Here is a 14,112-nt window from a genome sequence, read left to right as displayed (position 1 = left end):
TTGCAAGATGACCACACTTGACCGGCCCATTCTGCATAGAGACCTGTGTGATGGCGCAACACCCACCCAGGAGGCCTGCCCTACTGTCCATCTCAAATTCCTTTCATCTCTGTGGTATGTCTCAGTTCTGGGGCTGACCTAGTACACGTCGAGGGCAGGAGGTATCTAGTCCTTGGGGCCTGTTGTCTGTGCTGAGCCAGCCTGTCTCCCTGCCTCTCCATCCATAGTCCAAGCGGCTGCCTCATTCTGACCCCTGAGCCCTTTCCCTTCTGCCGCTGCTGCAGGGCCCATGAGAGGAGCTTTGAGTCAGCCTCCGACCTGAACACATCCCGGCTCTCAAACCGTCCAATCTATCCAAGGGTATCACCCCCATTCAGAGCTTGGCTTGGGGGGAATCACAGGACCGACCCCGCATCTCTCCGCCTGAAGCATCCTGGCCACTGCCCTCCGGGCCAAGGTACGGCAGAAGCCAGGGAGGGTCCCCCCTCTGTCCCTGTTCTGCTTTTGGCACCCACTGACGTGAAGAGCATCCGACCATAAGGTTGTCCCAGTGCAGGAGAAGTTATGAAGTCAGGGTGGGGAGGGGAGGGGGCAGTGAGACACTGGGAAGGAAATAATTGGCTATTTTAAATTCATTATCCAGCCACACATATTGTATCTCTAGGCCAGTGATGGCGAACCTATGACACGCGTGTCAGAGGTGACACGCAAACTCATTTTTTTGGTTGATTTTTCTTTGTTAAATGGCATTTAAATATATGAAATAAATATCAAAAATATAAATCTTTGTTTTGCTATGGTTGCAAATATCAAAAAATTTCTTTATGTGACACAGCACCAGAGTTAAGTTAGGGTTTTTTAAAATGCTGACACGCCGAGCTCAAAAGGTTCGCCATCACTGCTCTAGGCTGTCAACACTGTGTGTACTAATGAATAAAATAAACTGATGAACAAAATAGCTCCAGAGACATAGAAGCATGGAACAGACTGTCAAACCTCAGAGGGAAGGCAGGGGAGGGTGGGTTGGTAGAAAGAGATCAACCAAAGAACTTGTATGCATATATGCATAACCCTGGACACAGACAATAGGGAGGGGAAGGCCTGGGGCAGGGCGGGCTAGAAGAGCTACCCTATTCCACTTTTAGAAACAACTTTTATTACTTGAAATTTCCCCTCTAGTGTTTACAAAAATTAAAATGCACACACAGGTACACACACACATGCAAACACACAGATGCGTGCATACACACACATGCAAACACATGCAAACACACATGCACACACACGCAGAGCCAGGGAGATGACAAAGCTCTTCTCTGCACCATTATTCCCTCCCACTTCTGGAAGCAGGAAAGTCATTCTTTTGGGTTTTATTGGTTGGTTGGTTGTTTTTTCTTGTTTGTATTTTTTCTTTAGGGTAATGCATACTTTTTATTTTTTAATTTTTAAATTTATCCTTATTATTGAAAGTATTATAGATGTCCCCTTTTTTCCTCCCATTGACTCCATCCACCCTGCTCCCACCTGCCCCACCCCCAGCCTTCACCTCACTATTGTCTGTCCATGGGTTAGGCATATCCTATATAATAAAAGCCCAGCAACCAAATGGTGGAACGACCAGAACGACCAGTCCACTATGACGTGCACTGACCATCAGGGGGCAGACACTCAATGCAGGAGCTTCCCCCTGGTGGTCAGTGTGCTACCCCAGTGGGAGCCCCGCTCGGCTGACCAGGATGTGTGGCTGCTCTCGCTGTGAACCCCGGGCCGATGGGCAGGAACCCAGGCTGTGATCGTTGACTCCTAACCCCAGGATCCTCCTCCTCTCCCCTGCCACCTCCTCCGAGCGCCCGCAGGCTGCATAGTGCTGCCGCTGGGCTCGCAGAGCTGACCCCAGAGGCTGGGAGGCAGGTTCATTGCTGCCATGGGACTGAGGCCTACTCCACCACCTCTCAGTGCTATTGTCCCTGGGCCTGGCCCCAACCAGGTCCCCTGGAGAGATGAGTGCTCCGGCTCCACAGAAGGTGCCAGACCAGGGCGCAGCTACTCAGAGGGCAGGTCCACAGCTGCTCAGCTGACCTGGATGAGTGGTGCTCCCACAGCGGGCCGATCCCCGCAGGCCACGCCCCCCCCCCACCAGTGCATGAATCCCGTGCACTGGGCCTCTACTATGCATATAAGTTCTTCAGTTGATCCACCATCCCTTCCCTCTGAGATATGTCATCCTGTTCCATGAGAAACAGGAAACTCATTTAGTCATGATATAATTTCCATCTACAGGTCCTTGGGTAATGTGGACTAATATGGAAGAAATTGTACCATTTCTACCAAAGGGCAAGGAGGCTTCCAAACTTGAGTCCTGAACCAGTTACCACAGCCCCCTTGCTGGTCCTCAAACCACCCACCCCCAATACACACTGTGAGGTTCCTTTCTCTGTCTCTGTTTTTCTGTCTCTGTATTTCTGTCTCTCTTGTTTAGCATAAAACTTACCAATCCTTCAATCCTTAAATAATAATTTAGTATATTTTATTGATACCTTAATATTAAAATAGTGTATATATACTAATACATATTAATTTTGATAAAAGCAACTAATATGGATTACTAACATGCCTACCACTATAAAAATAACAAAAGTGAACATATATATTGTTTACCACATACGCCCATTATTCTAAACATTTTTATGTCTATTGATCGGTTTTCATGAAACGCTTCGAGGCACCTATTAGCAGGCTCTCTGCCATCGTGTGGGTGAGCGGCCCTGTGATTTGACAGAACAGGCACATCCCCTGCATCCCTGGGGGTCATAACTGTCCTTCTCATGAGAGAGGAAGCAGCTCACACAGCCTCCTGCTGTTCCTCCCACCACTAACATTCATAAGTGGACATTTTGCTTTATGTGTAGTCTTTTTAACAACAATTTACCTAATGCACAGCTAAGAAATTATGCTAAAAATATCTGTGCAGTTATTTCAACATTCAGTTTCCTAAACGGGAGCTGGGTTGGCGGGTGGGAAAGGGAACTCGGGCAGCAAATGTCAGACACATGTGGGAAGAAACTAACCATGGAGTTGTGCTGGGCCGCACCCTTTGAAAATGGCCCCAGAAAGCCAGAACCCCAGGAGCAGGCAAGCTCTGGACCCCAGCATCGCCCCCTGGTAGGGAAACTTAATGGAGGCTGTGCGGAGGCCTCAGGGAGCCAGGGCTCGCTGCTTCCTAATCCGCACTTTGCTCTCAGCTTCAAGCATACCACAGGCCTCCCTCCACGGGTGGACATGGAAATGAATCGCTCCCTGCTGCAGTCAGCTTGGTGCTCGGTGTGGAGACGTGTGTCGGGCAGGGGAGTGGGAAAGGTCTCCCTCAGGTGGCAGAGGGAATCTGGACCTCTGTTCTATTTACTAGTACACCCTGAACCAGATTTGTAAGAAGTGGCCTAGTTTTGCAAAGTTGCTACAGATACACCAATGTTCTTTCTAAAAACTAGATACGTAGAAATCTGCTACAGAGAAGGTTAGGGGGGGTTCCTTCGTTCATTGATTTAAAAGTATTCACTGCAGCCATAACAAGCACAAGAATCTGGTCACATTCCCATAGGAAGGAGTTTTGACTTATTTGCTTTTACTATTTCACCTTAAGACTGCACAGAACCAGAATTAGAGGAAGCAAGACCCTCCATCGGTTTCCTCAGGACACTGTGGTCTTGTCTGTTGCTCAGGGGTAATTCCTGAAAGCATCTCTGACGTTCTTGAATAGGATTCTAGTTTGAACAATACGTGCAATGGCCATCCTGGGTGACGGGCAGTCACCATGTGCCGATGACATTCTGTCAAGCTACAGAGGGCTCGAACCCTCAGAAGTCCTGGAAATGCATCGTCCCCTTCCCTCGCCTGGTTCCCTTTGTTCCTTCTTCCCCTGACACAAGATTCCCCTCTGCTTCTCAGCTCCACTGACCTCCAGACTTTGGTGTTCTGCTCTGCATCAGTCCAGCCTTCACCCAATGCATCACCTCTGTTAAAAACAGATCCAAGTGCTGGCCTCATGGCCTAATTCAAGCTGCTTCTGCACACCTGTCTGGCCAGGCTAACTGCGAAACAACCACCAGGCTGCTGTGGGTTACACAGAAATAACAGCATGCTTCTCACTCATGCAGTAAGTCCACATGGGCATTCTTAGTCCACGGGTTATTTTGGGCAATTTTCCAAAGAATGACTTGAAGAAATCTTGCATCTATGGCTTCACTGTCCCTGAGGCCAGAGTCCTATGATTCCAGCTGCTAGGAGAGGACCCAAGAGAGCTTGGTGGACAGGCCCAGAAGTCGTAAGTAGCCCTTTCACCCACATGCTATTGCCCAACATTCAGAAAGGTTACATATCACCAGTTTAGTTTTATGCACAAGAAGAAAAGGAAAGAGAGTTTGGTTCTAAAGTCTGCTAAAATCAGCCCTTCTGGCAATAAAACACCCATTCCATTCTTTCTCACACAGAAAACATCCCTTCCTGATGGGAGATAAAGTCACATACAGTTCCACCCTTCAGCTCGGAGTCCAGGGGTTCCCAGGGATGGATGGTCCTTTCTGTCAGGCTCAAATGTGGCTCCCTGTGATCCAGTGACGCAGAAACAAAGAGATAAGTCATCTACACTTCCACAATACCCAGTATGCCACGGGAAGCATGGGGAGGTTGGCCACAATAACCCATCTGGTGAGGAAAAAGGATGGGAAATGCAGCAGTCACTGGTCCACAGCAGTTCTGAAATCCTGTTAGTATGAAGAGCTTCCACCCTGGTGGAAGGGACAGTCCTTCTACAGACTCATATTGTTCTCTGGGAGAAACCTCCTTGTCCATTGCGTTTGTGGCCTCAGACTCTACCCTCAAAGAGCCTCAGCCTTAAGGCCATCATTTTCTATGCCCATATCAGAAGAGGATGTTGAGGTAAATATTCTTCTCGGTGGATGAGAGATTTCTCAGCCTGTTTTCTTGACAGTTTTTGGATGCATTTGCTTCTGGTCAGTTTATTTGCCCAGTCACACTCAGAGTTCTCGCCTGTATATCATTTTCAAACATGCCTTATATTTCTGCTTTCTGATCCTTGTTTAACCCTCCTCTGAACACCACCCAGTAGCCTCAGGTCTTCTGCATCCTGCAGCGTTGTGTCCCATTTGCCCATGACTGTGGACCAGTTCTGACCTGGGCAAGCCAGCAAACTTCTGTGCCATCCAATTGATTACAACCACACTTCTCTGTTGAGCTCTGAAACTCAGGTGGAGTTCCACGGTCACGGTCCCTGGACACAGGATGTCAGTTAGATAGAGTTCCCTTTACATCTTTATCGTTACTTCTCTATCCTACTTTCATCATTGTTTGCCATAAACTTCCCCTGTTCCAATTATTGCATGGTTTTGCCTTCTGATTGCACCCACAATGTCACAAACACTGGCCTGGTGAGAATAGAGCATTTCCGTCCTAACCCGAGTCACACACAGGAGCTCCAGTCTGTGTCTGTCAAGTTCTATAGCACAAGGCATATTTTATGAAGAGAAGAACGGAAACCCAGGCTTCTGACTTGAAGTCACCATGAGGAATAGGGAGTCATATGGGACATGACAGGTGAACTTTTCAGTGGAAAAATTAAGTGCCACAATAATGTGATGTCTAAAAGATAATGTTTTCTCACCATAGGTATTTAGGGTAATAAAACAATGAATACAATATTAAACATAAAATGCATCCTTACACTTAAAAGACCAAAAATATATATTCTTGACACTGTCAGAGGTAGCAGACCTAAACTTATCCATTTCTCTGTAACTTTTTTATTGATATAATTCACCTACCATAACATTAACTGCTTTGACATGTATAATTTAGTGGAGTTAGTATATTCACAAAGTATGCTACTATCAGCACTAATTGCAGGTCATTTTTATCACCATAAAAGGAAACCCTGTACCCACAGACAGTCACTGTGTCACCCTCTCCCTCCCCCTCTCAACAGCTAACAACCTCTCTCTACTTCCTGTTTCTATAGATTTATCTGTTCTGGTCAATTTTACATTTTATGCAACTGGAATCAAGCAATATGTGGCCTTGGCTGTCTGGCTCCTTTAATCTGGCCTAACCTTCAAGGTTGTCATGATTGTGATTTTTAATGTTTGATTTGTGTCATCATTAAAAACATGCATATTTTTCTTCATAAAACTATGCTTATAATGCTAGGACAGCCATTGGTGTAAAGAAAAGAAAACAACTATGAGGGGAGAGCAAAAAGGAAAGTGAAAAATACCTCCAATGCTGCCTTTTAAATGTTCTCTCACGGTGGACTGCTACTAATAATCAACACTTCCACAACACTTCAGAATTTCAACACGTTTTTACATTAATGCCAAAGGTAGCACCTACTGCAGGAATTATATGCTGCGCTCTGGTTCTGGAAGGCAGTAGGAAAAGTATAAATAGCACCACTATTTCTTGTAGTTGTTACTATCACACATCCTAAATATAAGTTAATAAAACCTCTAGTATTTCTGTAAAAACGCTTCTGTGACTAGAGATTGGCAAACACCCATATAGGCATTTACTTTTTGTGTGTGTGTTTTTTTGTTTTTGGTGTATGTGTGTGTGGTTTTTTTTTTTTTTTCCCAGAGAAAATCTTAAAGTTGAATTACGCGTGAGCAGTCTCAGAGAGAGCAGCACGATCCAATTTTACTTAAAGTTCTTCCATAACAGAAGAAGGGAGACGAGATGTGATATATATAACGCCTTCATCACAAGCATATCGATAGTTTATGGTTTTTTTCCAACCCTATCTTCTGAGGTGCTAAAAGCTTATTCCCAAGCAGTAATGCAATTCCAGCCTGTGTGTAGTAAGAGTCTTTGCAATAGTCCTCTGAGATATGAGGTAGGAATATTATTACAGCTGGAGAAAGAGATGATGGCAAGTTAAGTGACTTGTCCAAGGAGACACAATAAATCAGATGTGGGCCTTGGGAATAAACCTGGACTTCCCTTTAAGACTTTTCTCTGTGATACCAAATGGCCTTTCTGAGCCTTTGGAAGGTTCCTCATTAACCTTGCAGTTAATTTTCATGTTTTATAAGGCCTTTGCCAGATACATAAATATAACCTCCTTTAATACAATTTCTCAGGCAATGTAAATTAAAGAAATCCACTCCTAATAAAGACCAGAGAGAATCTACCTTACCCACAGATCTTGGAAACCCAGTGACTTAGAGTAATGACTTCCATCTGCCCCTAGTAACTGATACGAGGTTATCACATGGCCTAGCTTATTACCCCTGTGATTGGGGACCGACACACAAAGATGCTGAGACTACTGGCTATAGTTTTGCAGTAATGGGAGCAGTATGTGGAATATGATATGGGCTCCAAAGCTTTCTTAGTGAAGTGTAAGTCAGAAAAGATGATTCTTATTCCCAATGTTAAAGATGCCTTTCCCCAAAATGACATGTATCATGCCACTATGGAATCAGTTGGATATCTATTTATTAACTAGATTCAGGCAGAGGGGCAACTCTATTTCATAAGATGCTCCACAAGTATCTGCTCCCAAGATTCTATCAGCACCGCTGGAGATTCTGTTATTGGCCTCACCGTGTTCTTCTGCAGCCAGAAGAACAGGTACACCTCCTAAGCCTGAGCCAGTGTTCCAGAGGTCCCTCCCTCTCAGATTTACCATCTGTGTTACACATAAAGCTACACATCGCTGTTCCTTAAGGACACTGGCCATGCCTTTGCATGACAGCTAGGTCTTCCCTGTTTCCCACCTCAGCACCCAGGCTGCAGAGGCCTGCTTTGACTTGGAGCCAACAGAAGAAGCCAAAGTTAGTTTACATTCTAATGCTATCTGCAAAGACACTCCTGACCAAAAAGAAAACAATAGTGTACATCATGGAAACAGAATAATAAACACCTTAGATCTGTGGTCGGCAAACTGCGGCTCGAGCCACATGCGGCTCTTTGGCCCCTTCAGTGTGGCTCTTCCACAAAATACCATGTGCAGGCGCGCACGTACAGTGCGATTGAAACTTCGTGGCCCATGCACAGAAGTCGGTATTTTGTGGAAGAGCCGGTATTTTGTTTCTCTGACAGAAGCAGTAGAAGATTTTAGGTAGGTGACAGTAGGTAGAGATATGTGCATATATAAAGATCTACCTACCTATCTATATATAGGGTGTCCCAAAATTCACGCGAGATTTGCAATTGAATTGAATTGCAAATCTCACGTGAATTTTGGGACACCCTATATTATCTATCATCTATCACCTGAAAATACAGACACTAATTTGAAGAAAGTGGTCATGAGGACCCCAAACCAGCCAGGTGGCAGTCTGTGGGATCATTGCTGTGTCTCCCAGTGAGAACATTCCAACTAAGGTCTCTAGACCAGCAAAGCAAAAAGTTATGAAGAAGTAAAACTAGGCTAGTAGTGAGTGGTGGCACTCCCATGCCCACCTCTCATTCGTGGCCCGCGAGCACTGGCTATGGGAGAAGCAGCACCATATACTGGACACGATCGAGAGCATATTCAGCCTCCTGCACAACACTGCCTGGGCCTGGCCAGGTATCACCACCCAGCGGCTGCTGGGACTGGATCTTTAAAGGGCCAGTCCGCTGTTTTATCAAGCCAGCTGCTCCAAAACAAGGGACCCAGGCTAACACCAGTGAATTCCTGAATATGAGCTCATTGCCTCTTTTGCTGTGAAGTGAGTTCCTTGATCAGAAGCAATGCTGTGTGCGATTCCATGATGGTGGGTAAGGCATTCAGTAAGCTCATGGATGGTAGTTTTAGCAGACGCATTATTTGCAGGAAAGGCAAAGCCAAAGAGAAAATGTCTATTCCAGGAGATTAATACATCCATCATATACGCATTCTCCTTCCTTCCTCGGGATAACGTGCTGACTTTCACAGGGAAGTCCTATTGGCCAATGAGGGCAGATGGAGAGCTATGGCTATACGATGGGTGCATAAAGTCTGGAAACTTTGAGTAGATCCCTTTGATCCAGGGTAGGAATGTACGTCTGTAACTTACACGGCTGAGAAAAGTACATTACAGAAGAATTATTGTTTTGTATCTGGAAAATATATTCTATTACCTAGAAATTTCCCAGTGCCTAAGAAAGACCAAAATCACAAAAATGTCTCCATAAAAAAAAAAGGGCTTATGCCCAGGCCTATCTCTAATTTCATTCAGTGCATACTTGGGCAAACTGCTTTTTTGGGAATGTTTATGCAACATTTCAACCCTCAATTGAAAGGAAAGATAATAGCTATTTTGTGTGTGCCCCCCATTTTTGGTGAGGATTAAATAGAAAAGTATGTTAAGCACATAGCTCAAGCCTAGAACACCGAGACTGCTTAAGAAACAATAACTAAAAGGACACGGATAGTCATCTGATTTCACAACAATCCCGTAAAGTAATCTATACAGAAAAACTAACCTCAAAGAAATGCATCATATTCATCTTACTAACAAATACCATCTATCATGAATTGTGTGTGTGTGTGTGTGAGAGAGAGAGAGACTTCAAAATAAATACAAGCTCATTGTAGAAAAATTTAAAAACACACAAAGAAGAAAATTATTTATTATCTATTACCCTTGTATTTCTTAAATATAAATTACATATGCATATAGGTAGTAGTAGTAATAATAATGATAATAGTAGCTAAAGCTCATTGAGTCCTTTTATGAACCCGGGCTTTCTCTAAATACTTCCCATGGGTTACACTACTTGGCTCCGATAATACTGTAGCAGGTTAAAACTATTCCCACCTTCACTTAGCAGTGAGGAACCTGAGGCCTCGAGCCATTAACCAGCTCTCCCCAGGTCACCAGCCTCAGTGACAGAGGCCAGCTGACAATAGAGACAGTCCCCTCGGTCACTATGCTGCTAACCCTAACACAGACGTATTGTTTTACATTGGAATCATGCCGCCACTTCTGTATAATGTGACTTTTCACTAAAACTTATGTTAACATCTCTTCATGTCATTAAATCTGTTTCTACATGATGATGTCTATGGCAACAGAGTATTCCAATTGGAAAAGTTCACTATTTATGCAGCCAATTCTACTAGTATATTGTTGGATGCTTAGCTGTTGTGATTGTAACACTCAAAAATAATACTTTTGTCTATGCATTGTTGTGAACATGACTGTGTTTTCATGGGACAAATTCCTAGAGTGGAATTGCTGGGTAATTTTTGAGGGTTTTTTTTGTTTGAAAAAGATGGTAGCAGTCATCTCTGCCACCGCTGGTGAAGCAGCGTGCTCTGAATCCAGGTCTCTGGTTCTACTGAGGTCGAACCGACTCTGCAATAAGTTCTGTTTATTCCTGCCACTTGGTGCCAGAGGACCGGTCCCAGTCCCACCCTCTAAGGGCCACCTCCTGAGTGATGCCTTTTTTATTCAAGTGCTAATCTCCGTGGGGAGCACACACATAATTACTGCTGTGACTCTAGAGGAATGAAATTTTCTATCTATTGGGAGATTCAGATGGAAACTCTCTCAGCACCTGATGCCACAGGGAAACTAATTCTTAAGCCCAATTTCTGATGCATGGGTTTGAATTGAAAAGGGTAAAATGCACACTTTTGTGTAGTCAGTTATAATAGATAACTCCTCTACCTACTAAGTAATCTGGATTTATTGTTAAAGAAAAGAATTCCGTTTTTCCTCCCTCCTGCCATCAGCCTCTGTCCGGAAGAAGCAAAGGCACAGTCCCAGGACACTCACCATGCAACCCAACCCAAAGCTCTCATTAAAGACTGTGCTGCAATGAGAGATCCGTTTGATAGTTTCGCTTTATGGAAAATATGATCATCACAAACAATGCCCATGCAAATCAGGACTTCCCTCGAATTTCTAGAAGCTGAAAAATAAAATATCTGTTGACTAGGGTAGATCATTTCAAGTGGGCAAATTGGGGGAAATTTGAGTTTTCACTTTGCTCCTATATACATACGTCTATCCATTTGCTCCGGGGCAAATCTTATCTCTCTTTTTGACTTTCAATGCAAAGATCGATCCAAAATGAGAGACAGTACTTCAACCTCAACTGCAGATGCTTGTTTTTAAGAGAATAAAGAAAATAGCAAGGAAAAGTGAGATTCCTCTAGGTCAGTGGTCAGCAAACTCATTAGTCAACAGAGCCAAATATCAACAGTACAACGACTGAAATTTCTTTTGAGAGCCAAATTTTTTAAACTTAAACTATATAGGTAGGTACATTGTTATTAACTTAATTAGGGTACTCCTAAGGCTTAGGAAGAGCCACACTCAAGGGGCCAAAGAGCCGCATGTGGCTCGAGAGCCGCAGTTTGCCGACCTCGGCTCTAGGTGTATTTTCCCCATTCCCATAAAGGTGGATGGTCTTGGTGTGTCCTAATCTGGGAGAGTAACTGCACTGGCATTGGGAAGGCTTCCTTGAGAGGCTTTGTTCTCGTTCTTGACTACCTTCAAAGGACTTTAGCACCTGGGGAGAGAGTCTCAGACGCAGCACCATGCAGATGCCAAAATACATGTAGTATTTATTTTTAAAGTGCTCAAGAACTTCATGCAGGGAAACTCAGGAGCCCATTTCCTCCAGCACAGCCATCGCCAAGGCCGGACACTGAGGAGTTAAAGGAGACCAGGGTGCCAGAACAGCTGGAGATAATTACTTACAATCAAAGGACTTGCGGAAAAGCAACAGAACAGCAGGGTGAGGTGTTCTGCCCGGCTGGATTATAGGAGTCATCTGGACAGAGGCAACTGGGCTTAAGCACTAGTAAGGGAATTTTGCACTGTTTGATCTTATTTTAAGACCTAAAAAAGAGATTGGGATTGGTTTGAACCTGGTTTTAAAAGCCCAAAGGTAGACATTCCTGCCATAAACAGCTTGAACTCTCTTGTCCTGTAAATGGGGATATAGGAAAGATGTGTTAGGGCCAAGGGGGTTTTGTGTGTTAAACACAAGATCAAGTTCTACTTCTAAGATTCTGAAGGATGGTTTTGTACTCCCGTTTTCCAACGTGAGCAACTGGTCTAAAACCCTGGACATCTGATGTTGATCTTTGTATTCTTTTCCTTAAGATCCCTAAACAAAGCATCCAACTCTCAACTTTTTTCATCAACTCACCTTTTCTGCAGCCCTAAATTATATTTCAACAACTGCCTCTTTCCCTCATAGGACCAGGATTCACAAAAAGATTTCTTCCATGAGAGTGTGTATTGTAGCCAGCACTATTTAAGGAGATATCAGATCTCTGGAGTCTTTAAATTGGGTTTTCTTGTCAGATACACTTTTTTTTTCATTTAAAAATATGCATAAAATGTACTATATTCAGTATCTAAACCTTGACCCTTTCCTTGATGAACTCCAATCCAAAACTATGAATTCTCCTCTTTTGATTGAGCTGTAATGTTAAGAAATAGGCTCTAAACTTGGCAACAGTGGGTATGTTATCAGGTAACCACAGAATTAAGCCTACCAAGCAACTTGAAAGACAGCATGCTTCCTTCAAAGCTGATGGCATTAGATGTTACAAGATAAAATGGAAAATGCCTCGTGTACAAATGCCTGGGGCGGGACTTACACAGACAGTAGACATGACAGCCTTTTCATTTGTGATACGGAACTGGCGGGGGGCACAGCGCCATGGCGGATGTCGGAAACGGTTCCACACAAAAGCACTGTCAGCACCTGAGAGTGGCTTCCTTCCTGAGAAACTGTTAATGGTTCCCCAGTGCTTTAGGACGAAGTCCTCACAGCTCATAGAGCACATCGTGGTGTTTCCAACCTGTCTCCGCTGCCTCTTCTCTTTCCCCATCTTCCCCCCTATACCATCTAGCCCTGAGAAAATGCCTTTTACATTCTTACCTTGAACTTTTGAACCTGTTGTATCTTCAAATTCAAATAATTGCCCTAACTGCTCTAATTTTCTACTCATCCTTACAGGTCACCTCTGAAATCTTTTCCCCGGCCCACACCCTTAGCCAATGAACAAGAGGCTTTACTCTTTCTATTCCCCTTTACCAAACCAAAATCCATGCCTTAGCCTCACTTGCCCAAAGAATGAATTGATCCTTTCATGGTGTATGCACAGTATTATGTGCATTTCTCTACTACTCAGTTGTCCCATAATTCCGGCATTGATTCATTCATGCATTTGTTTTTTTAAAAAAAGTTATTATTTTCTGTATAATTATGGCCAATCACTGCTCAAAATTCTGGGAATTAAGCAGTGAACTGGACAGACTATCTCAGGGCCAATGATCTAGTCATGACCTTATATTTCTTCACATCCTATATAATAAAAGGCTAATATGCAAATCGACCAAATGGTGAAACAACCAGTCACTATGACACACACTTATCACCAGGGGGCAGACGCTCAATGCAGGAGCTGCCCCCTGGTGGTCAGTGAACTCCCACAGGGGGAGTGCCACTCAGCCAGAAGCCCTGAGCTGGGTTCACGGCTGGCAAGCACAGCAGCAGTGGCGGGAGCCTCTCCCGCCTCCGTAACAGAGCTAAGGATGTCTCACTGCTGGCTTAGGCCCGCTTCCCCGAGGATGTCCCCTGAGGGCTCCTGGACTGTGAGAGGGCACAGGCCGGGCTGAGGGACCCCAGCCATATGCACGTTGGGGGCGACCGGGCCGGCAGGGGAGGGCCGTTAGGGGTGACCAGGCAGGCAGGTAGAGGTGGTTAGGGGTGATCAGACAGGCAGGGAAGCAGTTAGGGGCATTAGGCAGGCAGGGAGTGAGTAGTTAGGAGCCAGTAGTCCTGGATTGGGAGAGGGATGTCTGACTGTCGGTTTAGGCCTGATCCCACAGGGGATTTAAACCGGCAGTCAGACATCCCCCATGGGGTCCCGGATTGGAGAGGGTGCAGGCGGGGCTGAGGGACCCTGCCCCTCCTCCCCCACCCCCGTGCACAAGTTTCGTGCACTGGGCCTTTAGTAATCTTATAATTAGCCACTCAGCTGTCTGCTCTCCTTCAAAGAGGGACACCTTCTTAATAATCTTGGAATCCACAAAGCTTAGCATGCAGTTAATATTTATGAACATAGTAATATATCTAAATTGAAGCTCACTGTGTTCTAAGGAA

The sequence above is a fragment of the Myotis lucifugus genome, unplaced genomic scaffold, assembly GCF_000147115.1.
Source record: "Myotis lucifugus unplaced genomic scaffold, Myoluc2.0 scaffold_27, whole genome shotgun sequence".
NCBI lineage: Eukaryota > Metazoa > Chordata > Mammalia > Chiroptera > Vespertilionidae > Myotis > Myotis lucifugus.
Note: the sequence above shows the minus strand (reverse complement) of the source record.